At 38.7% G+C, this 27,921-nt stretch overlaps 2 long non-coding RNA genes across 2 annotated transcripts in view; both read right to left on the reverse strand.

The window, feature by feature from the left end:
* LOC145716988 (uncharacterized) overlaps positions 1-27,921 on the reverse strand; it is a 156,530-nt gene that overhangs the window by 27,136 nt on the left and 101,473 nt on the right. The window lies entirely within an intron of this gene.
* LOC145716986 (uncharacterized) overlaps positions 24,431-27,921 on the reverse strand; it is a 9,649-nt gene continuing 6,158 nt past the window's right edge. Inside the window, exon 2 of the long non-coding RNA XR_014139941.1 lies at positions 24,431-27,783. This is a non-coding gene — a long non-coding RNA (uncharacterized LOC145716986). The remainder of the gene's footprint in view (positions 27,784-27,921) is intronic.

Genomic DNA, 27,921 nt, shown 5'->3' on the forward strand with positions numbered 1-27,921 from the left:
AGTTCAGAGCTAAAGTCTTGGAGTACATGCAAGCCATCTGCTGTATTACCTTGGCCTGGTAATGTGGGATGCACGCAGGTAAGCCAGGGACAGTGTGAAAAGTACCTTAGGAACATGTAAATCATCTGATGCTGAAGCAGAAATTAAGCCATGCTCCTGTCAGGTCTACCTACTTTAGCCTCGAGAGTAGTTGGCACAGTAAATTAGGGCCCTGCACACACATTTTGGTAGCCTCTCCATTCTCTAAAAGCTCTACATAGACCAGGCAAGGGGAACTTTAGCTTCAGAGCAAACTCATTTCAAACTCAAGAACAAAAGAATTTGTGTCTCCAATTTTCTTTATATGGGTCCAGCACCTCAGGAAAGAGTACTCACAGTTTGAAGAAATGTACATTTGCAGTCTGGAGCCCAAAGAACAGAGTATTTTTCCAGAGAAAGCAAGAGAGAATTCTGAGGACTTTAGTGTGCATAGGTTTGGCCACTTGAAAAATAGCATCTCCTGCTGGAAGAATTACAGCCAAACAGCTTCTTTGAGTGAAAAACAGAACAGAATCAAATATAATGGGATACAAGATAATCTCATCCCCGTGTAACATTCAAATAACCCATCTAGAAAATTATTTAACAGTATTGATGAGAGAAAACATATGCACATATATTCATCTACATTCTCCTTTCAGAAGATAGATGGATAGATCTCAATGGCACTTAGAATAAAACAGGAGGTGAAATTATTAGGAGCCCATTTAAGTGAAGAAAGGAAAGGAGAAGGGGAAAGAGGAAGGAAGAAGGAACGAATGTACTTTGTCAAGTTCATTATGCACATATACACTGGAAATTTGAATAACTTTCGTCATCTGAGTTAACAATTGATCTGGGCTCTTATAATCTGAACAGCACATCTATTTCTAGGAATTCTCCAAATTTCACCTTAAGTCACTTGCAAATCTTTAAGTTCTGACAATTCTAAACATAAACCCCACATCCTTGGTTTGGCTAAATGCAGGATTCTCCTTTCTACCAGCTCCATAAATAAGGGCTAGTAGTCCCCTCTTTGGACACATCTTATAGCTGAAAAATGACCTTAAGGAGGCCACCTAACACTCTTGGCCCATCCTGGTTGTGCATGTGCCACTCTAGGTCTAGACTAAGTAGATTTGTTCATCATGGACTCTGCAAATACCAAGCACTACACTGCTATGCACCAGGTACCACGCTTGGCTCTGTAGTGACAATGAATGAAACCGCAATTTTAAATCTAGTGAAGGAAGAGATATTAAGTACATGATTGCCTTTTCAAAGCAATTGTGGGAAGTGCTACCAAGGACAAAGAAGCCCAAGGAACCGGGAGATGTGTCCCCATGAGTATGAGGAAGACTGCAGTTCAAGCAAAGATTGAAAGACAACGTGATGTTGTTGGCTGGAACAAAGGGAGCAGACCAAAGAGATAAAGATGCTGAACACAAGACCAGAGACACCAGGCAACCCAAGTCAGTAGAATATGAAAAAAGCAAACATTCCCCATAGCCTTGAGGATTATAAATTACCCTCATTTGTCACCAACTTTCTCCCTAAAACCATCCCTTCCTGAACATTAAAGGGAAGGAAACCGACATGAGCATCGATTACATACTAGGTACCATCTTTGGCCTCTTGGTAGTTATTAGCTTATTTGATCCTCCCAACAAACCTGGGAGAAGGAGGTGATTGTCTATTTTATACAAAGAAAATAAAAGCTAAAAAACAAACTTATCCAAACTTAATTTCTGGTTCTGGACAACAGATTCCACAATGATACTCAGCAACTACAATTATCTCCTTTTATCTCCTTGTTTCTTGGAATATGAGTAAAATATATAAAATGACTCTTGTGAAATATTTTCTCAAAAATTTTTCCTATTTAGGGCACCTGGGTGGCTCAGTTGGTTAAGCGACTGCCTTCAGCTCAGGTCATGATCCCGGAGTCCCGGGATCGAGTTCCGCATCAGGCTCCCTGCTCAGCGGGGAGTCTGCTTCTCCCTCTGACCCTCCCCCTTCTCATGCTCTATCTCATTCTCTCTCTCAAATAAATAAATAAAATCTTTTAAAAAAATTTTTTTCCTATTTAAATGTAGGTTAATAATTATTGTTCATATATTCAGATTAAAGTCTCTTCTTAAAATTCTAATTTTTAAAGATAATAGTCAAGGGTTATTAAATGTTACTGGAATTTTCCACATGGAGAATGTGAAATAGACTTTTATGCATACTAAAAATCCATCTTAGGAAATTTCATAAATTTGCAAATAAAAAATCAAGTTTGATTGTTATGTTGAACCATCTGAAATTGTTAATATTCAACCATTTGAATCAACAAAAATTAATTTCATGCAGTTCAACCTAGTATTTGTTTCATTCATGCTGAATGTATGGCATTCTCTTGAGCATGGAAAAGATTATAGAACACTTCTAACTCCTTCAGCCTGCTGAAGGGACGAGGTATAAACTGTTAAGCATTTGAGCAAATTTTATCTTTAAACCCAGGTATTTTAAAGCAGTACGTAATTTCCAACTGAAGGGCATAAAACAGTAAGCTCAGAGACAGAAGATAATTTAAAGACAAGACATTTCCAAGGGCTAGAGGGACTTGGGGAAAACCTTAAAAATTCAGGAGAATGTGATGGGGCTCAGAGGGATGGCAAATTCAAATGTCGATGAGGGCCTGGGTAGAACCAAAAAGAAAAGCTGTTAAGAGTAGGACAACAGGGGCACCTGGGTGGCTCAGTCCTTAAGCGTCTGCCTTCAGCTCGGGTCATGATCCCCGGGTCCTGGGATAGAGCCCCGCATCAGGCTCCCTCCCTATTCCGTAGAAGCCTGCTTCTCCCTCTCCCACTCCCCCTGCTTGTGTTCCCTCTCTTGCTGTGTCTCTCTCTGTCAAATAAATAAAATGTTAAAAAAAAAAAAGTAGGACAACAGAAATTAAGGGCACTGTAGTGAACTAGATAAAGTGTGTGTGCCTTGCATTCAGACATTCAAATTTACTTTAAAAACAAACACTGTACTTACTAAACAAAACACATCTTCAGAAGTGAAAGTTTTGAGACTGATGGTCTGTGAACTCTGGTTAGAGAAAAAAATTAAGCAAGCCTATCAGAAGAACATAAAAGGCAGAGACGTGAAGACAAGGACAATCAAGGCACTTGCCAGATATGAAAGCAGAGGCCAGTTTGTTAGCACAAAGGCTGCTCAGAAGGAGAAGGGAGGAGATCAGCCCAGAAAGAAGGTCAGCCAAGGTCGGAAAGGCCATCAACATAAGACTAACAAGTTTAAACTAGATGGCTGGGGAATTTTCCTAGATGTGTCTGGGCTTGGTATCGGTCTTTATTCCTATTAGTCCATTTTCAAAGCCTGTTGCTGCATTTTTTTCCCCTTTCGTCTATTTCCCATTCATTTTTGGGATCTAGCTTTAACAAGCCTACCGCACATCCCTCAGTCAGAGGGAGCCATCACCACTTTCTTCAAGTTCACGAGGGCCTTTCATCTCTCAAGACTTACAGAACCTTCTATCCAGCATTGTAGTTAGCCATGTCTATCTTGGTTTTCCTACTAAGCGGAGTTTGAGAAACTGTATCTAAATCACATTTGTACCCTGTATAACATAGAAAAATGGTACTGAAGACCTGGAAACTGAATCATTATTCCACTGAAAGCACTCTACCCTTTAGGAAGTGGGGAAACCATTAAATGTTTTAGAGTACATGTGTAATGCGATCAAAGTAATGTTTTGGAAAGCTATTTGGTAGGAACATAGAATATAGAAAGAAGACCAGAAATCTAGGTCATGAATTATTGGCCTGGATCAGGGTACTAGTACCACATGGAAGGTGTGATCGGTTTTCTGGGAAGAAGTAGGGCATCATGGTTCTAAAGGGCCAGTGAGATGAACAAGTCAAAGATGACTGGGAAGTTCAGTGTGAGGGGATTAAAATAATATGGTAAGAAAAGCAGAGACTGATTCAGGCCAAGTGAGAGAGAAGTAAGTTGACTTTAGATCTGTTCAGGTTTCTATGGCAATAAAACCACCCAGAGGAAGCATAGAATTAAGTTTGAGAGAGAACACCCCTTTCTGGGTGTTTCTCCAGATACTAAATGGCATAATATAGAATAAATCACTCCAAGTATGAGAAAAATATCTATTTTCATTCTCACGTCCCAGAACTTGGCTTAGGTTAAAAAGAATAAAACAGAGGGGAGAGTAACAGGGCAAGAACCGAAAAGGGAAATGCTGCCAAGAGCTACTTAGGGGTGCTTGTTGGGGGCAGAGTTGCAGTACAAGCCTAATTTAAGAATGCAACATACCCCTCTTCCAACTCCACAGAGCCAGCTCCATCGATAATTCAGTTCTGGTACAACAGTCTGGAATAAACTCTAGACAGCCGTGGAGTACAGAACAGTTGGCAAGACTACAACACACAGCATATTCCGTGCCACCGAGACCACCACCAAGTGACAGGCCTCTCAATACAATTCTTTTCTGACTTTTCCCCACATTTGAGACCATTTATGTTGAAAAAATAGGATTTCATAATCCAAGGTCTATATTCTTTCAGGAGATCCTTAAACAGTCTTCAAGTTATCTAGAAGTGTTCTGTATGTGCATATATGCCTTTTTCTGAAGGGAGACCTACGGATTTCCTTTGATCCTCAGAGATTTGGGATATAAGAAATTAGAAACCATTGCTGAAGGATAAAGTCAAAGATACCTACTTACCATGTTAAATAAATCCTGACAATTCTCATAGAAAAAATATATACAATTGACTCAACCACTCATATTAATATCCTTTTATTGCTGCATAAGAGATATCCTTATAAAGACTTAAAATTATGAAAGTATTTTACATGCATTAAAGGAATAAATGCAGGAAACTAAATTGTATAAATTATAGGATTTCAACCACAGAAAATGTATTTTGGGGGGAAAAAAAAAAGTCCCTCATCAAGGATCTCAATTTTAGGGGTACCTGGATGGCTCAGTCGGTTAAGGGTCCGACTCTTGATTCCAGCTCTGGTTATGATCTCAGGGTCCTGAGATCGAGCTCTGTGTCAGCTCTGCACTGAGCGTGGAACCTGCTTAAGATTCTCTCTCCTTCTCCCTCTGCACCGCCCCCACCCTCTCGCTCATACATACTCTCTCACTCAAAAAAGATAAATTTTAGATTTTCGAGATTTTTTTTTTTTTAAAGATTTTATTTATTTATTTGACAGACAGAGGCAGTGAGAGAGGGAACACAAGCAGGGGGAGTGGGAGAGGGAGAAGCAGGCTTCCCGCCGAGCAGGGAGCCCGATGCGGGGCTCGATCCCAGGACCCTGAGATCATGACCTGAGCCGAAGGCAGACGCTTAACCGACTGAGCCACCCAGGCGCCCCTTTCGAGATGTTTTGTGTTCTCCGAATTGTTATAGCATGTACTATTAGGTTTAATTTGTATGTCTGTATGTAATTTATAAAGACACATTGGAGATTAAACATCCAAGATTAAACGCGAAGATACTTTGTCTATGTGGGTTTAACAGACAGCCAAAAATGACCCACTCTGATTTTTCTGGATACCCACCAATTTGAGAAAATTCTTTTGTTGGTGCCTATATTGTCCTCATATCCCAGGCTTTTTGATTATGTATGATCTCCTTATCTCACAGTACAGATTTCCCCCTCTCTAATCCATAATAAGGTTCCTCCCAGGTAATAGAAACTCTACTTTAGAAATAATTTGAAGAGAAAAATCTGACCTGTCCTTTAGAAGTATACAAGTCTACACCTTCTAAAATTGTCAGTAAACCTCCACCTCCTTGGCATCATAAATGCTGTACCTGAGAATGCCAAAATCAGGACCATCCCTAGGAGGATGGCATTTTCCAGTAGTGGTTCCCAACAAAAAGGGTAGTAGGGCACCCAAGCTACTGTTTTGGACCTGTGTGGGGTACTGTGATGATCACTGTAACCAGTGGCTACTACTGTCATTTAGAACACAAGAGCCAGGGATGCTCAACAGCCAACCACAAGAGCAGTCCCTCATAATAAGGAGCTGTACTGCCAAAATGCCAATAGCATCTCTATTGAGAAAGATGGAGCCTTTTGCCTGTGTTCTGCCCACCCTTTTTTCTTCTGCAGGCCTCAAGCCCAAACCCATCTGTTCTAGGGAACCTTCCCCAAGCACCTCATTGCATCCCTTCTATTTTCTTCTCTTGTATTCATATGGTACTAAATCATATGGTTTCTTATAGGAGAATTTAAAAGCTTCATATATAAATGCTTTGCTCTCCTCAACAGAGGTATTAGCTCTCAAAGGCATGGTCCTCTAGGAAAATTTTGAATACAATTATCTAGGAAAATGCTAAGGACTCTGAACAAGCCAGGATAGATAGTATAGAAAAAGGTCAGATATTGTAATAGCTTTAGACTTTCCAGGGAGAGTCACTGAACAAAACAAAACAGAACGACAACGAAAAAACAAAACAAAAAACCCACATACATGCTGAGCTGAAGTTAACCTTAACTTAGAACTTGGCAGCAGCAGCACTGTGCCCCAGCAATACTGGTACCCAAGTGGAAGATCACATAATATTCCTCTTTCTGATTTTTCCAGTTGCTAGCAAATTAATGAAAGCTTACTTCAACATTCTGATTAGACATCTTAGCTAAGGTCTTAAAACTCTAGTTCATTCTTTATCATGATCAAAAGCACTTATTACGGAAGAGGACCTACAAATGGCTAACAGGCACATGAAAAAGTGCTCAGCATCACTCGGCATCAGGGAAATACAAATCAAAACCACAATGAGCTACCACCTCACACCTGTCAGAATGGCTAAAATTAAGTCAGGAAACAACAGATGTTGGCGGGGATGCAGAGAAAGGGGAACCCTCTTGCACTGTTGGTGGGAATGCAAGCTGGTGCAGCCACTCTGGAAAACAGTATGGAGGTTCCTCAAAAAGTTGAAAAGAGGGCTATCCTAGAAAGGGGAACCCTCTTGCACTGTTGATGGGAATGCAAGCTGGTGCAGCCACTCTGGAAAACAGTATGGAGGTTCCTCAAAAAGTTGAAAAGAGGGCTATCCTATGACCCAGCAATTGCACTACTAGGTATTTATCCAAAGGATACAAAAGTAGGGATTCGAAGAGGCACATGCACCCCAATGTTTACAGCAGCAATGTCCACAACAGCCAAACTATGGAAAGAGCCCAGATGCCCATCAACATATTAAATGGATAAAGAAGAGGTGGTACACACACACACACTGGAATATTACTCCGCCATCAAAAAGAATAAACCTTGTCATTGGCAATAATGTGGATGGAACTAGAGGGTATTAGGCTAAACAAAATGATTCAGAGAAAGACAACCACCATAGGATTTCACTCATATGTGGAATTTAAGAAATTAAACAGAGGAACATAGGGGAAGGTAAGGAAAATAGAAAACCAGAGGCAAATCATAAGACTCTTAAATATAGGTAACAAACAGGGTAGCTGGAGGGAAAATGGGTGGGGAGATGGGGTAGCCGGGTGAAGGGCATATGATATAATGAGCACTGCGTGCTGTATGCAACTGATGAATCACTAAACTCTACCCTGAAACTAACACCACACTATGTTAACTTGAATTTAAATATTTTTTAAAAAGCATTTATTAGGTTCATATGCTGGGAAACTTCATACCAATTAAAACCCAAGTTTATTTTTTAGTGGTTTCCCAATAATAAAAAAAAAAAAAAAAGCAAAATTTTACCATGTGTAGAAATAAAGAACTTAATTTTATGGGACCTAGTATGATGGTGGTGAGGGAGAAAGAGCCTTGAAGCAAAAGATGGTAACAAAAAATTACACTCTTTGTAAAAGGTATGGTGGGATGCCCTTCTTTAACCAGTTAAGTGAAGATTTAGTGGGAGAGATGAAATTACAGAATTAATGTAAATACCTAGGAATTTATAATCTGAAAGCAGGAGAACAATTTCTGTTGGGTATGAAATCAGGGAATGAACAAGGGTAGGAGTGGAGCCAAAAAAAAATAAGGTGAAGGAAATGCTCAGGAAAAGGACCTGGAAAAGCTAAAATGGAGAAAAGGGAGAATAAAAGTAAAAAAAATAAATAAATAAGAGGACTACTTTGAAAAAGAGTTTGGGCAATTTTGTCTTAATTCCATGATCAATGGGCAACTACTAAGACCATAAAAGGATTCAAGCAATCAAGTGACAAATGATTTAAGTTGTTTTCTGCTCTGGCTCCTGATATTTAGAATTTATCACAGGGCGCCTGGGTGGCTCAGATGGCTAAGCGTCTGCCTTTGGCTCAGGTCATGATCTCCGGGTCCTGGGATCGAGTCCCGCATCGGGCTCCCTGCTCCTTGGGAGCCTGCTTCTCCCTCTGCCTCTGTCTCTAATGAATAAATAAATAAAATCTTTAAAAAAAAATAAAATAAAATTTATCACAGATTTAGCAGATACACCTTCTCTATATTCAAGTTCATCAACTATTGTTTTAAATATTCTTGATGTGCACATGGTTGTAGATCATCTACATATAATTATCAAAGCACTATTATTTAACATTTTTATATAATGTTTAAAAGTCCAGAGAGTGACAGTTTGGTCTTATACACTGTAATCACAGTTTATAAAAACAGTAATTTCTTTTTCATTTAAAGCAATAGGTTTGTTGCAATGGAATAGAGTATTTAAAGGTCAGAGGGCCCCTCAGGGGACCTCAATAGACATTTTTCCGATGACGTACAGATGGCCAATAGACACATGAAAGTATGTTCAACATCACAAATCAGGGATATACAAACTAAAGCCAAAAGGAGGTATCACACCTGTTAGAAGTGCTAAAATCAGAAAGAAATTACAAGTGTTGACAAGGATGTAGAGATAAAGGAAACCTCGTGCACTGTTGGTGGGAATGGAACTTGGTACAGCCAGTGTGGAAAACAGTATGGAGTTTCCTCCAAAAATTAAAGATAGAAATATCAAATAATCCAGTGGTTCCACTACTCAGTATTTACCCAAACAAAACCAAACCAAACCCACTAATTTGAAAAGATACGTGCACTCCTATGTTTACTGCAGCATTATTTACAATGCCCAAGACATGAAAGCAACCCAAGTGTCCATCAATAGATGAACGGATAAAGATGCGGTTCATATATATGTACAACGTAGTATTACACAGCTATAAAGAAGAATGAGATCTTGCCATTTGCAACCATTATGTATGGACTTAGAGGCTATTAAGTGAATTAAGTCAGAAATACAAGTAACAGATTTCACTTATACATGGAATCAAAAACATGAACACAAAAGCAAGATCAGACCTATAAGTACAGGACTGATGGTTGACAGAGGGAAGGGAGATGCACAAAATGGGTAAAATGGAGTGGGAGATACAAGCTTCCAGTTACGGAATGAATTGGTCATGGGAATAAAAGGAACAACACAGGGAATATAGTCAATGATACTGTAATGGTGTCATATAGCAACAGATGGTAGCTATATTGGTGGGAAGTGTAACAACGTATAGAGATGTTGAATCACTATGTCGTACACCTGAAACTAATGTAACTGTCAACTATACTCAAGAGTTTTCCGATCAGACAGCCATAGTTGTACATGTGAGGAGTCCTCTTATACTTGGGAAATCCCAATCATAGGAGTAACCGCTCAGGAGAAACAAGGTTTTAAGAACCATATCTAGGAAAAATAGTCCATCTTTGGAACAAAATCCCTAAGGCAAAAAAAGGGAGACACAGTTGAATGAAGAAAATATACAAGGTTAAATTTTTTGTCACTCTTTATAGTCACACTTAACTATGTTAATTTTTTAGGCAGGAAAAAATAAAGCCTATCACGAAAAAAGTGTTTCCAACGGAGAATTCAGTAACATTAACATAGCACCGTAAGATATTTCCACATAAAGAACACAGCTGGTGATCAGGATAAAACCATGTCCCTCCAATGGTGATATGTATTTCCCTTTAGATAAGGAGCATTTTTTTTTCTTTTGTTCATAAAGCATGATGTTCCAGTTCTACTCTATTCTCTAGCTTAATACCTGTAAGTGTAAGCCCCTTTCTCAGCCTTTGCTTTTTCCTTTTTATGCGCTATAGAAGGTCTTTCTGAAATCAGATCATCTTATGAGCCATATCTTCACGGATTCTTGACACCCTATGGTCTGTTATTACAGCATCAGTGAAGCTGAATTAAACCTAAGAAAAATGCAAACCTCACACAGGAAGAATTGGTACTCCTCCACCCCATCAAGGTTCTCTTTGGGCACATTCTTTCCAAAGCAGAAGGAATGCCCAAGAATTAACACTCTGGCATTAAACCCCTGACCACCTAAATCAGAGGTCTGAAATGAAATTTTGGAAGAAGATAATGCAATTTGAAATGCAGCCACTAAACCGGTGAGTCTAATATTACAATACACACATTCAGAACTAACTTTTACATCATTAAAAATAGAAAGATGGGGGGATCTATATTCTAGAACATGGAGTCCATCAAGCCTCATTGAGCCCACATTCTAAATTAAGTTGACAAAAATGGCTTTCAAATGTGGATCTGAACCTTGCCTGATAAAGAGAATGGATCCTTTACCCAGCCAAACTCGCAGCCCAATCACTGGGATTTTCAACCATAACATGCACCACACAGCAACTTTATCCAGTGTATCGAAAATAGACTGTCCACTCATTTACTCTGCAATCATATTAAGTGCTCTACAGGCGTCGAATGCTGGCAAAGACACAGCTGCTTCACAATACCTCTGTTTAATTATACTTGATTCTCAAGTAGTTTTTATTTCTGTTTTACAAATTCAAAGATCTCTCCTTTGAAAAGGTTTCCTTTAGGCTAGGTAGAATGGAGGGGAAAAGCCAGTTTCAGGTCCCAGCTGCATCTTTGTTAGCCCATTACTCTGAGTAAGCAGTTTAAGTTTCATATTAAATAAGATTCCTAAAGGGCCCTATTTATCCCACAAGGTTGTTATAAATGGATAAATGAAGGGCTGTATGTACTTCACATCCGTAAGTCACTAGAGAATTGGAAAGTGATAAATGTAAAGAAACGTTCCTCCTAAAATGAAGGCCACCGAGTGAAAAGGAAATTATCCACAAATGTTAGGAAATATTTCATGAATGATGCAAACCTTAAGCTTCTTTTACCCATTTAAACAAAGAAAAACCTCTCAAAATTGATATTAAGGGCATTAACGGTATCCACAATCTATCTTTAAATAGAAAGGCTTTGGCCATCTTATTTGCTCCTAAATCAGTATTTTTAAAAATATATAGAGAAGTATTTGTGTTCACAAAGCTTCATAGCAATTTTATAGGGGAAAATGTGGTAACAACCTAAATGCACAGAAATAGGATGTTTAAAATAACATAGTAGGGGGATGTTTTAAATAACATAGAATTCAAAGATGGAAGGTAATGAAGTCATTAACAGCCATGACTTTGAAGACTAATGTAGACATAATCACCATGGATTGAGCTTGTCAATGCCTAGCATACGCAGAATTTTCATGATACTAGGAGCAAAGTCTATTTCATGGAGCTTAGAGTCTAAGTAGAAATAACTAGATAGAAAACTGGATTTCATCCAGTCAGTGATTATAGTTATATATTAAATATATATTGAAAAAGACAGCAAGGAATCTATAAAATGAGAACAGTTATCTTTAGATAATTAGAAAATAGATGACAGGGTGCCTGGGTGGCTCATTTGGTTAAGTGTCTGACTCTTGATTTCAGCTCAGGTCTTGATCTCTGGGTCATGAGATTGAGCCCCACGTTGGGCTCCATGCTTAGCAAGGAGTCTAAGAAAAGGTTTCTAATTTTCATTAGTAAAACCAAACACACATTAAGAATCAATAATGTAGCCAGCAACTTCTGCTTTCACGAGATTTAGTTCCATTTAACAGAAACAAGTGGACATGAGATAGGAGGAAGAGGAGAACAGGATCAGATCAGGGTAGGCTGAGGTAGTTAGAGTATTTCAGAGGTCATCCAGGATTCATAGGAGCAGACTACTGATTAAAGGACATGCAGATGGAGGACACGGTTTTTGCAGTTTCAGGAGACAGTAAATTCAGCTGTTGGGGTTTTAACTTTGAGAGATCTTGGACATAAAAAAATTGTACATATTTAAGGTATACAACTCAATGTTTTGATATATGCATACATTGAGAAAAGCTATCAAGCTAAATAACTTACCACGTCTACATAGTTACCATCGTGTGTGTGTGTGTGTGTGTGTGTGTGTGTGTGTGAAGACTTAAGGTCTACCTCTTAGCAAATCAAGTATACAATACAGTATTAAGTCCTCTTTATTATCACCATGCTCATGGTGACATTAGATTTCCAGAACCTATTCCTCTTGTGTAACTTTGTACTCTGATTTCTCCTTTTCCTACCTGCTAACTGCCATTCTATTCTATTTCTTAGAAGTTAAGACCTCTGCACGCTCAGGTTCATTGCAGCATTATTCACAAGAGCCAAGATATGAAAATAGTGTTTTAAGTTAGGTAAAGGGGGGGTGGGTGGAGGAATCAAGGGTTGGGTAGACAGGATAGAGCTTGATGTTAGAAGTCTAAAAAGCCAAGAGTTTGCTCTTTATGTAAACAGCAGGGGTTCACTGAATATTCTGGAATAATGATATTCTGAAAGCAGAAGGAACAGGTAGGGGAGTTAGAGAGTAGAGAATGGACCATGAGCTAGGAGGCAGAGGTGAAGAGCTGAACTCCAGTGGTGGCAAAAGAATGGAGAGGAAGCAAAGCACCTGCTTGCCATTTCAAAGGAAATGAAACCGATTCCTTTGACTCTGTCAAAATAAAGCTCAGACTCAAATCTGACCACATACAACTGAATAATGGAGGAATTTTTTCAAATAAATTACTTATCTACCTGAAGAGCCTTAGGCAGAGGCAAAAATTGAAATTCCCAAAGTTATTATCAACCCATTCTCATGGGTTACCAGGAGAAAGACCATTCTTAAAAAGCACACCATAAATGATCATTGTGTAATAGTAAAGTGATGGCTGGCCTACATATCAGAGTAGTTTCTGCCAACTTTCAGCCAGCAAAGTTGAAATGGAGAGAGAAGTAAACATTCATACAAAACGCCATCAATTACTTATGACAAATTTGAATCAACAGCACGTCTACATAGCTTGTCACTTTGCTGCTTACATATGCCAAAATAAATTTAAATCCAAAGCTATTTTACATCAGATTCATTTTTATGTGGCAAGACAATTTAATGAAAACATGAAAAGATGCTATAAAATCTTCCTGTTTTAGTCAATAAGTATAGAGAATATCCTGAAATTGAAGAAACAAGGTCTTAAATTGGACCATTTTCTATCATCTGGTTTATTCTCTCTTCCAGATCAATTGTTCTTTAGTAATGTGGATAACCCCTATCCTCTGTACTCAGGTATGTTGAAGATGACCTAAGGTCTTACATGGGTGTAGCAAAGGTCTATAATGTTATTCCCATCTATTTGACAGTTATTTCTAAAAATCGCTTCTCGGCCTTTTGGCTAAGATCAAGTGTATTTGACAGTTATTTCTAAAGTATACAATCAACATCCCCTTCCCAATTATCTCTCCCTCTACCACTAAATTTAAAAGTTTACATTTAAAATTCACTTAACTGAATCATCCCATTTCTAAGAAACAAAGGAACAGTTTATATTTGTTTCATTTCAATGGCTTCTGTTTTGTAGGGAAAATACTTATTTTAAAGCAAACATAAAGGTGTTTTATGCCTATTTTGGCTTATCTGATGCAGAGACGCCACGCCTTTCCTAACAATGATCCACCTTGCTTTGGCCTCAGTTTGAACCTTCCACTAATCTTACTTGTTTAAATCCAATTTTTTAAAGAGCACTTGAATCACAAAGCTAGTGCATAGCATCCTGTTGATGAATTCATCCATTCACTCAAAATTAATAAGCCTTCCCTACCTTGGAAAGGGTGTAAAAAGTTGAAGATGCAATCCATGCTCTCAAAGTTCTCAGTCTAATGCGGGAGGGAGGGAAGGAGAGAGAGAAAGAGAAAGAGAAAATTTCCCAGGTGCAGAGAGTGCTTAGTTACAGGTAGTGAAGAGCTAAAGGCTCACCTAGAAGGGCACCCACCTCCCACTTCAGACTGGGAGCTTTAAGAGAATTTTCTAGGAAAGGGTTTGGCAAACTATATGCCTGCAGATCAAATCCAGCTCGACATTAAAAAAAAAAAAAAAGAAAGAAAAAGGTTTGGTGGAGCACAAGCACAAGTATTCCTTTGATCACGGTCTAGGACTGCTTTCACAGTACAAGGGCAGAAATGCTAGGCACCACATGGACCTCAAAGCCTAAGATAGTTTCGACTAGGACCTTTGCAAAGTAACTTCGCCAACTCATGTTCTAGAGAAAGGGGAGATGAATGATTTGGAGCTCGAGTTTGGCCATCCCAAGTAAGTGCACAGATGGCAAATAACAAAAATAACAGTTATTTCTGCAAACTGTGTAGCTTAGAGTGGCTACAGCACAAAGTGTGTCTGGGGAATGAGAAGAAATATGGCCAGAGGGATAACCATGGACTGGATTCGAAAGCACTTCATGCTTAGGTAGTTGAAAATTACATGCCCATACTGACTAACATTTTTTAAGTGTTTGCTATATGCCAGGACTACAAGCTTTCACATTCGGTAGCTCATTTACTCTCTGTAACTGTCATATGAAGGAAGACTGACCTTCATTTGTTAAGTGAGCAAGCAGATGCAGAGAATCATAGTGAGATCACATTGCTACTGAGTGACAGGGGAGGGGTTCAAACCCAGGCAGTGTGACTCTTAAGCTCTATTCCATTCGTAAGGCAAATAAAAAGTAGTTATCACCACCAAGTCCTTGGGAGATAATACCGAAAAAGGTAGGACCAAAAGGCATCCTCATTGGTGAAGAAGCCTACATAGTCACTACTTGCACGTGACAGGATACTATACAAAGAAAATCCTAAAGATTCTACCAATAATGACTAGTAATGAATTCAGTAAAGTTGCAGGATACAATATTCACAGAAATTGGTAGCATTTCTTTGTACTAACGAAGACGATGAAGAAAAACATTTACAATTGCACCAAAAACCATAAAATACCCAGGAATAAACTCGAGGTAAAAGACCTGCATTCAGAGAACTAAAATATTGAAGAAATTGAGGACACAAACAAATGCAAAGATATTCCATGCTTATGGATTGGAAGAATATTGTTAGAAGGTCCATACCAACTAAAGCAATCTACAGGTTCAGTGCAATCTATATCAAAATGCCAAAAGCATTTTACACAAAACTACAATACTGTAATTTGTGTGGAACCACAGAAGGCCCTGAATAGGCAAAGCAATCTTAAAGAAGCTGTACTACTCCAAACAGTCTGGTACCGGCACAGACATAGACACATAGATCAACAGAACAGAATCAAGGCCCCAGAAATAAACCCACATTTATATGGTCAATTGATCTATGACAAAAGAGACAAGAAAATACAACAGGGAAAAGATCATGTCTACAATAAACAGTGCTGGGAAAACCAGACAGCTACATATGAAAGAATATAACTAGACCACCTTTTAACACTATACACAAAAGTACTCAACATGGATTAGAGACCCTAATATGAGACCTGAAACCATAAAAATCCTAGAAGAGAGCACAGGGAGTAGTTTCTAACATAGGTCATAGCAACATTTTTTCTACATCTGTCTCCTAAGGCAAAGGAAACAAGAGCAAAAATAAACTATGGGACTGCAGAAGATTAAAAGCTTTTGCCCAGCTAAGGAAACCATCAACAAGAAAGGCTACTGAATGGGAAAAGATATTTGCAAACAATCTATCTGAGAAGAGGTTAATTTCCTCCAAAATATTTAAAGGTCTTCTACAACTCCACACCAAAAAAAAAAAAAAAAAAAAAAACCAATCCAATTAAAAAAATGGGCAGAGGATCTGAATAGACACTCTTCCAAAGACATATGCCATTAGTCACATGAAAAGATGTCCAACCTCACTAGTCAGAAAAATGCAAGTCACAACCACAGTATCACCTTACACCTGTTAGAATAGCTAAAATCAGAAAGAAACAGCAAGTGTTGACAAGGAAGTAGAGAAAAAAGACCCCTCCTACACTGTTGGTGGAAATGCAAATTGGTGCAGCCACTATTAAAAACAGTACGGAGGGGCCTCCAAATTAAAAATAGAAATAGCAGGGGCTCCTGGGTGGCTCAGTTGGTTAAGTGTCGGCCTCCAGCTCAGGTCGTGATCCCAAGTCCTGGGACTGAGCCCCGCATCGGGCTCCCAGCTCAGTGGGGAGTCTGCTTCTCTCTCTTCCTCTGCTGCTCCCCCTGCTTGTGCTTTCTCTCTGAGTCAAATAAATAAAATCTTTATTTAAAAAAAAATTTATTATAAAACAATAAAAACAGAAATACCATTTGATCTACTAATTCCACCATTGGGTATTTACCCCAAGAAAATGAAAACCCAGACTTGAAAAGATATGTGCCCCTTCATTTATTGCAGCATTATTTGCAATAGCTAAGATATGGAAGCAACCTAAGTGTCCACCAATAGCATATAGAAAAGAGGTAGTACATATACAATGGAATATTATTCAGCCATAAAAAAAGGATGGGATCTTGCCATTTGCAACAACATGGATGGACATAGAGGGTATTATGCTAAGTGAAATAAGTCAGACTAAGACAAACACCATGAATCCACTCTCAAGTGAAATCTTAAAAAAAAAAAAAAAATGAACAAAAAGCAGGATCAGACCTATAAATATAGAGAACTGATGGCTGCCAGATGGGAGTGGGAGATTGGGCAAAATGGGTGAAGGGGAGTGGGAGATACAGGCTTCCAGTTTTGGAAAAAGTCACGGGAATAAAAGGCACAGCATAAGGAATATAGTCAATGGTATTATAATAACATTGTATGGTGACAGATGGTAGCGACGCTTGCAGTGAGCACAGCATAATGCAAAAACTTGTCAAATCACTACGTTGTACACCTGAAATTAATATAACATTGTGTGTCAACTATGCCCAAAAACAAAAAAAGCAGCTAGGACCTATGGAACCCCAGAGGCCACCACAATATAAAGAAGATGAGGATTTTCTTAAGGAAACACGGATATAAGACTTAAAGGCATTTAGAACATGTCAACAAGTCGGTGCTTCCTAATACCCAATCAGCAAGATTTCCCCTTTCAAAATCCTGAAAACATAGGTATAGGGAATTCTGACATATGGAGGCTGAGCAAGCCAATGAGAAGAGCAGCGTTTTAGAATTAAAAATGTAATTTTTGTCCTATGAATGAAACCTCCTACAAGTTCAGGAAGGTACACAAGATGCTAGTTACTCAGAGCCTTGGTATTATCCATAAAATAAGGGCTATAATATACACATCCCAAGGCGACGGAGGATGATTAAAAACATCTAAGTTCCTAGCACCTTGCCTAACATAGAGCAGCTCAATAAAGCTTGTTATTATCATTGAATTTTTAAAGAGAAATCAGTATCCAACACATAAGAGAAATAAACAGGTGTCTCATAATTGTTGCATTAATAGATTTTCACTAGGAAGTGAATTTAGCAACTGTCGACCTTACTCAGATTCATTTCCACTTAACAGCATAACATGGGAATCTTTTTAGGATTTGAAATTATTCCCGGTATCTTTCTCTTACTCATCTCTCCCTTTCCCCACAATTTAATTATTTCCCAATTTCTTTCAAATCTACCTAACATAATCTTAACAGCTGTCCTTCTCGTGCCTCGGGTCAGTTAAACCCTGGTCATCTCTTGACTGGACTAGTGCTATTACCTTCTGACTGCTTTTGCTTCCTCAAATCTTTTTCACTCTTCTAGCCCATGCTCAGAACTAGCTGATAGAATCTTAAAAGGAGGACACTAGTCCTCTTACATCCTCCCCATTGCATGGAGGATTCGGCCTGGACTTCACAAGCCACAAGCGCCATCCTCCCTAGCTTTCATCCAACCTCCCTGCCTCAATTTCTGCCACTTCCCCACAAACCAGGCTCCTCGACCCTGGTCTTGTTTGACACCTAGAACATCCTAGACCTAGACTGAGTATCTCCTGTACTTCAAGGCCCTCCTCTACCTTACTCAAGCAGAATTGGTCCATGGACCCCTCCAGTTCCTGCGGTCCTTCCCATAGATCTACATTTTGGTGTTCCTACTTTGTACTGTTATCAATATGCACGTGTCACGCCTAAGCTGTGGTTCTCTCTAAAGCAGGGATTCGGTCTCATTTGACTTCACATCTTCAACACCTTGCATATTTCTTGCTTGATACTAATTACCAATAAATATTTGTGGACTAGTAAATTAAGTGGTAATTATCCCTTGTCTGATTGCCTTCACAGGTTCTTCCATCATATAAAAACAACTTAAATTCTGAGTTTAGCAGAATTTAGCACTTCCTTATCTAATAGATGTATGGCCCTGTCCTGTGCCCAAGGGGATATACAAATGTCAAGAAGAAATAGAATCTTTTCTCCTGTGCTAAATTCCACGAATTTAGAACAAGGCATAAGTGATCATTAGACACCTGGTTTAGATTAGGTAAAGATACAAACTAGCTGCCACATCCTTCCAACTCCCAAAGGTATTTCACTAGTAATAGAGAATTAGGTTTTCTTTCACTTGTGAAGAAGATCTTATCCTGAAACTTCAGCTACATACATATTTTTTTTCTTTTTGTCAATGTTGTATGAATCGATAGGGGTCTTCTACCATTAGGAACAGAAGACAAAAGTAAACCACTCTAACCACCATAAATTAAAGTTCTGTTAGAAAATTTGCTTACATATTGAAATCTAATTATAATTGTTTTATAATAAAAATGCCATTTTATAAATTTCTTCTCTTCCTAATGGTTCTTTTTCACAGTGCTCTTTAAAAAAAAAAAAAAAAAAAACCTGTCTTTATTCCCTGTACCAGGGCTACTTCAAAGCACAGTTATAAATAGTTGGCAGATGACAATACATAGTCAAGATGAAAACATATTTTAAAGGATGCCAAAGGCTAAGAAAACATCTAGGTACTTATTCTTCATTGCCTTACATCTAAGTACAGAACGTTCAAAGTAATAGAGTAAGAACAAAAGAGAGATAATGTTATATTCAATGATGGAAGGCTTTATTTGTGAAGACAATAAAAAGTTGGTAAATAGCTCCCTTTATGAGAAGCTCCAGCCCTGTATTTTGTTTACTAGTATCCCTAGTGCCTTGGACAATGCCCGGGATACATGGAATGCTTCATATCTGTTGGGTAAATGAAACAAGAAATGAGTGTAGAGCAATGTAAAAAGGAAAAACATGTAGTCTGAGATACTTCTGCAGAAAAGAGAAATAAACGTGAAAAGTTGGCCAAGATTTCCCTCAAGAAATAAGAGGACAGTGAGAAATACTCGTAAGGGGAGATCTCCAAGGGAAGAAGCCATCTGAAAGTTAACTTAAACTTCATCTCAGTATTGAGCCAAGGCCAGCCTTCCTAAATAAGGAAGCCATTTATAGTAGTTTATCAAGAGAAAAATACAACACTAATGTCCTTTTTTTTTATATATATAATAGAGCAAATGGAAATTCTGTCCATGGAGTAGGGAGTGGGGGAAGATCAGTGGGGCCGAAGTGTCTTTAGAAATTTAGAGGACCCTGAAATCAACCCAACCCAAAGATGTTGTTTTACCACCTTTGTTACAATCTGACCATCTCGGTCACTGCCTTTATGAACTAGAACAAGTAGTTTCCATTGGCTTAGGGGACTTTCTTCTGGGGTATTGAGTTCTCTTGGAAAACAGAGATGATCGTATTGCTGGAGGGATCAAGGATTCAACTCAGACAACACGATGGTCTACAGTCAAGAACTCAGACTATAGGGATGCGGGTTTAGAGCAATGATTAGGTTTGATATAGGGGATTCAAGAGCCAGTGTGGGGTTTTCAAGAAGTTCTGATCCCCACTGAAGGAGAAAACCTGGTTGGGATGTGCATAGAGTAAGGACTATGTATTAATTTGGATCAGTGGGGAGTGAGGTGGTGGTTTCAATTCCATCAAGCTGGTTATTTTCTCCATTAATGGTTTTACATCTAGTTCAAAACCTGAAAAATCAATAAACCAGATTATTGAGCAGTATGTGCGAGTCCCCAGGGTTTTGTACAATTTATCTAATTTAACCCTCAACTTCTGAGATATGATCTTTATAGATAACATATTAGATAATACTAGATAACCTTCTCAAGGTCATAAAATCAGTCATGATTTGTATGCATGTGGTCAGCCCCCCAAAATAAACCCTTAACAAGTCTATCAGTATTATAACCTCTTTGTATTTGTTCAGTGGTCAAATAGTGCTTCCTGGGCATGTTCACCTCTTCCCTGGCTCTTAGACAGTCTGTTCACTTTCCACACACTCTTTTGTACTTCATATCCATCTGTGGACACTTCTCTAAAAATGGCTTCTAAGAATAACCCTCTGTGTGATGGAAATTAAGGAGTGCACTTGTTGTGACGAGCACAGGGGATGTGTGGAACTACTGAATTACTATATTGTACACCTGGAGCTAATGTAACACGGCATGTTAACTTGAATTAAAAGCGTAAGAATAACCCTCCGCTTTGTAATAATCACAAGGCTAAACTGAAACGTAATTTTTACATAACGCAATTAGAAGTTTAGGCTTCATTTGTCCCACTATATTTCAACGGTTATTTCTTCACAATGTGTAGGGTAGCTCCAACCTCTCCAACAGGCTGCATGTTCTGCGGTCTACAAAGCTAAAAGATAGGGAGATCTAAAAATGATGATACCATTTGAGGTCAGATGCCAGCATCTAAGTAAGACCATGGAAATGAAATTTTAATAGGATGGATTTTTTTCCTACATCAATGCCTTATTACAAGAATCAGTTCATCATCCTAATAGGCTGTTGTGAAACAGACTTGATATCCCCACTCTCTGAACAGCTTCTTCATTGATTACCTTTTAACTTCCTTCCAAAAGGAAAATAGAAGGGGGCTATACTAGACAAGCTTGAAGAAAAATTAAGATGCCCTTATTTTCTGAACCAATACTTTTAGAAGGCTTACTCTGCCAGATGATCTGTATATGACAATCACACTTTCTAAGTCAAAAATGTAATATTCAACAGATACAGTGGTTCACAACAGGACTGTAAATTTTTTTTTTTAAGATTTTATCTATTTGAGAGAGAGAGTGGGAGCAGGGGGGAGGGCAGAGGCAGAAGCAGACTCGCCGCTGAGCAGGGAGCCCAATGCGGGGCTCAATCCCAGGACCCTGAGATCATGACCCAAGATGAAGGCAGACACCCAACCAACTGAGCCGCCCAGGTGTTCAGGACTGAAAATTTTAAGTTGGTATTATCAGGGCAATTCTCGGCTGTAGGATACATGCCATAATACACACATAGGTCTCCTGCTCTAAGTCTCTGCTATCATGCTACAAACAAAACACTAACTCATGAAGCAGAGAAAACGAAGATTCTTCTTCTGACTATGAATGACAACAGTATCTTAGGCAACAGAAATAGTCTGTTTGAATAAATATACTTAAACTATACGATGTGTAGTAAAGACCATATGTGCTTTGAAGTGACAGCGAAAAGAGCAATGTAATTAGAATAGCAAGTTTTTTGGGTTGTTTTGGTTTTTGTTTTGGTTTTTTTTTTTTTTAAGATATTTGTAGTAGCCTGCATAATAGCACCCAAATATAGGAGGTCCTAATTCATTTCTGGAACCTGTAATTATTACTTTATTTGGAAAAAGGGTCTTTGTAGGGTGGAGTTAAGCATCTTGAGATGGGAAGGTTATCCTGGATTATCTGGGTGGGTCCTCAGTGAAATCAGTGACTATAGAAGAGGGGAGAGGCCAGTCTGACCCAGACAGAAGAGAAGGCAACAGGACCATAGAAATAGAGACTGATGTGGCTATGAGCCAAGGAATGCCTATAACCATCACAAGCTCCAAGAGCCAAGAAAAGATACTCTTCTCAAGCCTCTGCAGGGAGTGTGGTCCTGTGACCCTTTGATTTCAACTAATAATACTAATTTCAGGTTTCTGACACCTTCCACAACTGAGAGAATAAGTTTCTGTCGTCTTCAACTATCAAGTTCATGGTTGTTCACCACAGGTAACTAAAATGGTCATGATTCTGTCAATACAGCATTATTGTCTATTATTCTTCAAATACATAAACACATTTTTCTGTTCATCTCAATCTGTTAAAAACCCATGAAAATCTTTTTCATACATTATGAATAGAAGGGTGATGCTGACCCATGCTTTAAGGGGGTAGACCCTCAAGTAAGTTTCAGAACGGTTTTTAAAAATTGCAAACAAACAGGGGTGCCTGGGTGGCTCAGTTGGTTAAGCCTCCAACTCCTGATTTTGGCTCTGGTCATGATTGGAGAAAACTGCGATGGGTGTGGAGCCTACTTGGGAAGCTCACACACACACACACTCTCTCTCTCTCCTTCTGCTCCTCCTCCGCTCACCGCCAGGGAAAAAAAAAAAAAAAAGGCAAACAGACTTTAAGCAGTCATAAACCTCCCTCAGCTGTTTGCACAGCCATTAAACTCTTAATATTGAAATGGATCCCAGCTTAGAAAGTGCTTCACCTCCCTTCTGTTGCTGCCTTATTGGGAGAGTTTCCTGTATCCCTCCCCAGTGGCTGAGAGACAGAGGTCCTCATCTCTAACAGCCTCTATTCAGGGTGCAAGGATTTTCATAAACACTAAAAATTAAGAAGCATTAGAAGAGTGAAAATCTGAAGAAAGTGGGAAGATTGTTTCCAAACAACTTACTCTGAAATTGCATTAAAGAAATGGATGGTAGAAAAATACTGAATTTCTATTGCCTGAGGCCCTGGGAGAAACACACTTTTTAATAACCCTGTTATAATATCCCAAGGACTTTTGTTAAAGTATTACTTTCCAGTAGTTGACAGTAGGCTGAGAACTGCCCTTCCCAATAAATTTTTTATAGGCTTTTATTTCACAAAGAAGGACTTACGCATTTTACCTAAAGAATCAAAGAATTATTTAGGATTTCAACGTCAATGAATAATTTAGATCAATGTAAATCAATATAATTTAAAACAGGTGTTGTAAGAGAATTTAAACACAGTAATGTGGCTTTTATAAGTTTTAGGAGAAATAAATATGGACAAAGATTTAAAAATTATGATCATCTTACCATTTGCAACAACATAGATGGATCTAGAGAGTATAATGCCACGTGAAGCCAGAGGAAGACAAATACTGTATGATTTCACTCAGAAGTGGAATTTAAGAAACAAAAGCTTTAAAAAAAAAAAAAAAAAAGACTGAAATACAGATGACAAACTAGTGGTTACCAAAGGGGAGATGGGTGAAATAGGTGATGGCGAGTAAGAATACACTTACAGTGATGAGCACTGAGTAATGTATAGAACTGTCAAATCACTGTATTATACACCTAAAACTAATATAACACTGTTAATTATACTTGAATGAAAATAGTAGCACCTGGGGATAAAAAAAATCAGTTTAGGTTGGTGGTAATTTCTTACCATCTATGAGGTTTTTTGTTTTTTTTTTTGCTATTTTAACATTTTTCCCCAAATAGCACAAGCTAATTAAAGATAAGAGCTTATCTAACTCTTGTTCCATAATTAAAATATTGTTTATCATCAGTAAAATATGTACTTCATTTCCTTGGATAATTTCCCCATCCTAGATCATTTGATAGATGGTAATTTTTAAGATTCTCAAAGAACTGTATTTTTTTTAGAACTATACTCTTTAAAAATGTAACTATTAAGTGCCTTATGATATTTTCATTATAATTAAAATACTTCAAATATGCCTTATAAAAGGTCTTTTTAGGGGTGGCTGGGTGGTGCAGTTGGTTAAGCAACCAACTCTCGGTTTAGACTCAGGTCGTGATCTCAGGGTCATGGGATCAAGCCCCATGTGGGGCTCCATGCTCAGCACAGAGTCTGCTTGAGATTCTCTCCCTCTGCCCCTCCTGCTCATGCAGTCTCTAATTTTAAAGAAAAAAAAAGTCTTTTAAGAACAGTATCCACCTGTATTTTTGTCAGTGATATTGAAGTACAATACAATACACCCCTTTTAAGTGTTTCAAGTTTTAACAATTATACACCTGTGAAACTACCTCCCTAAGATATACAGTATTTCTTACACCAAGAGGTTTTATTGTGTCTTTTTCCCAGATGATGGAACACTCACCCCCAGCCCTAGGCAATCACTGATCTGTCACTCTAAACTGTTTTTACCTGTATTTTCATATACATGGAACTGTACGATGTGTACTCTTGTGTCTGACTTTTTTCATTCAACATCTTTGGGACTTCACCATACAGCTGGATAGATCCATTCATCCTTTCACTGCTGAGTATTCCATTATATGGATACACTACACTTTATCCATCCACCTATTAATGGACATTTGGCCAGTTTGGGGCTCTTACAGCTAATATTTTCTATGAATATTCATAGGATGGTCTTTGTGTGGGGATATATTTTCATGGCGGAATACCGGGGATATATTTTAAGTGTTTAATTTTATGAGAAACGGTCAAGCTGTTTTCTAAAGTGTTCAGAAGGGTCTATACCGGTTTAGGTTCTCACAACGCATGGGAGTTTCAACTGCTCTACCTCCCTGATAAGACTGACAGTACCCAGTGTCAATTTTAGCCACTCCATTTGGTGTGTATCTATACCCCACTGGGGTTTGGATTTGTATTTCCCTAATATTGAGCATTGGCCATTTATAGATCTTCTTTTGTGAGAGCCCTTTTCAAAGTCCTTGGGGAGCAGGGACTATACCTTTGGTTGAAAGATAGATACCTACACTCTTGTACAGTGCCTGTCCCATGGGCACTCAAATGGTGACTGAAGGTCTGTTAGGATTATGTAATCACACTTTGGAATACCAAGACCTCAGTGTCCTCATCTAAATTAGTGTAAAGAACCTACAAGCAGCAAGTACTCGGGGCACCTGGCTGGCTCAGTCAGTTAAGCGTCTGCCGTAGGCTCAGGTCATGATTCCAGAGTCTTGGGACCCAGCCAGGAGTCAAGCTCTGTGCTCAGCGGGAGGCGGCTTGGGATGCTCTTCTCCCTCTGCCCCTCCCCCCACACTTGTGCGCACAAACGCGCGCTCTCAAAAATCTTAAAAATTAAAAAATAAATAAAAAATTATAATAGCACTGCTAGTAGGTTTGCCATCATGGAAAAGACAGGAAGCAAGGCAATTCTAGACTGAGGAACCTGGAAGCTCAGCAATTCTCAGCAGATACAATCTCATCAAGACAAGCTTCTGTTGAGGGCAAGGAATGTGGCCACCCTCCAAAAAGGGAGCCTCTATCGATGCTTTAGGTCTCACACCTGCCCTGACGACCAAGTGTTGGTGGGCCCCTCACTACCACCCGAGCTGACGGTATCTAGGGTATTCATGTGTTAGGAAAGGAAAAAAGGTCCAGAGTGGTCAGAACTAATAATCTCCACTAACGACCTCCGAAGTTAAAGCTCTCAACCTATAAAACTCCACCAAGAATGGACCCTACCCCCCTACTGAAAGGGATTCCTGAAAGGCTCTAACAATGCACTTCGTGTGCATACGAGCTTTGAAAGCCCTAAGGCACCTAGAAAATATTAACATTTCATTGCAAGCGTATTAACTTAGAGAGGAAATCTTTGAAAACACACAGTAGATGCAAACCTAAGGAAAATAAAACTGAAAAGCACTCATAAAATGTATAATGTTGGGTTTTGCTCTATAGGTTTTGCTCATCCTCACACAGCCTTTACTTCCTAAGGCAATTTTTCTTGCAAAATAACTTTCTGGACTAATAAAAGGCCTTATTGATAGGATTTAATCATAATGATAGTAAGATGTTGATCTTTGTTCTGACTTCTATTAAAGAGCATTTCCCCACCCAAGGACCCAGAAATCAAATGACTATTCAAGGTTTCAAGGTTGAGAGATTAAGATATAAAAAATACACCCTATTTTCTAGTGGTGTTTTTGTTTGCCAAGTGGTTGGCTTCTGTTGGTCTGAGGAATTTAGTTCTCAGAAAATTTCTGAGCAAATTGAAGGGGTATCAAGCCAGTTAATTTCTTTTGGCTATAAATCTTAATGTGCTTAGATTCTTATAAGTAATAGCAAAAGAGAAAACATTCACAAAGGACTTATAACCAGAAATACAGGACACAAGAGGTTTCCCTAAAAGTTCTGGAATAATGTGAACATACTGCATGCCACTGAACTGTATACTTAAAAGTGTAAAATATACATGAAATATTACCACTTTACCAACAAAAAAATTCAGTATTAAGTTCCAATATAAATAGAGTTTGGCTTATCTCCTTCCCATAATAAAAGTTCCACTATTTCTGTTCCATAAGTCATAAGGACAACTGTGCTCCTACATAGGAGTTCAGATGCATATATTGGGTCTAATTCTGACATTCTGAACATTAAAGCTTCAGCACTTCAATGAAACCCAAGACTATTCTATCCAATCATGAAGGTACAAGTAGTCAACCAATCAAAGACCAACTGGTTATATATTTGACCTGTAAAATGTTCTACTACAGCTTGTTTTAAATAAAAATTCTCATTGTTTCCATATTGAAAATCTTCATCAACATTAGCTGCTCTCTTTCACTCCCATTACTCTTCATGAGGAGAGAACAGTAGGGATTGGAGACATCATGGGGTGGGTGGTGTGGGTGCAAAGCCTGGAAAGGAAGGGACAGGCAAAGGAGAGATGAAAGGAGATCAAAGGAAAACATGGAGAACAAAATGCTGCAGATGCTTTCTCCATGGACCACTTACCCCCTCAAAGAGTCTCCTACTTGTGACCAAGTTCATTTTATACAAACTTCTCCCTTCTTTATGATGTGTACAGCAAATGCGTAAAACATACTCTGAAGGGAGTAATAAATGTATCAAGTATCACAGAGCTAGGAGGATACAACCACCACCTTACGAAGGAACCAGGCCTATTCTAACACACAGAAAAGAAATAATGAAAAACCCTAGAGTAGATGCAGGACAATGGGACATATCATTGATACAATTATAAGCAGACATGACAAGCAATGCCATACATTACTGAGAGCATATATTATTATGGGCAATGGTTTTCCACCCTCTTGACTCAGGGAACCCTTCTGCCTTTGAGATCCCTCAAGCTCTATTCGCTACTGACCTAGTGGCAAAGGGCTGGACTCCTTGACCACAGGCCCAGTTTCCCAGGGATTCCCAATTGACCCTTGGTGAAAACCTAGGGTTTCACCAAATAGTTTGAAAATCACGGTCCCCTTACACTGTACAGACAAGAGGATTTGTCAGCTTTTATCTAGTAAGTTTACCTCCAAAGATTTCTAAAGGAGCTAAAAACATTTCCATCATCACAGAAATTAAAGAGGGACTCTAAATGAGACACATTTGGCTGAACCCACATCATATCACTATGCTTGGTTTCTTAGAAACCGTTAGCTTTTGGAAATTATTCAGCTGATAATTAAGACACACAGATAGCTATTTCCCAGTATCTCTAAACCTTCGAGACAAGTCAGATACCTTTGTATTCCGTGGAGATTTAAGAATTTTCAAACCTTTCTATCAGCTCACCACACATCCCCAGTAAGATAGAGGACCTCTGGTGGGGCTAGGAGCAAGATGGCGGAGGAGTAGGAGACCTGGATTTCGTCTCCTCTCAGGAATTCAGCTGGATAGGGATCAAACCATTCTGAACACCTACAAACTCAACAGGAGATCGAAGAAAGGAATAGCAA

The sequence above is a fragment of the Leptonychotes weddellii genome, chromosome 14, assembly GCF_054177405.1.
Source record: "Leptonychotes weddellii isolate Sample4059 chromosome 14, ASM5417740v2, whole genome shotgun sequence".
Classification (NCBI taxonomy): domain Eukaryota; kingdom Metazoa; phylum Chordata; class Mammalia; order Carnivora; family Phocidae; genus Leptonychotes; species Leptonychotes weddellii.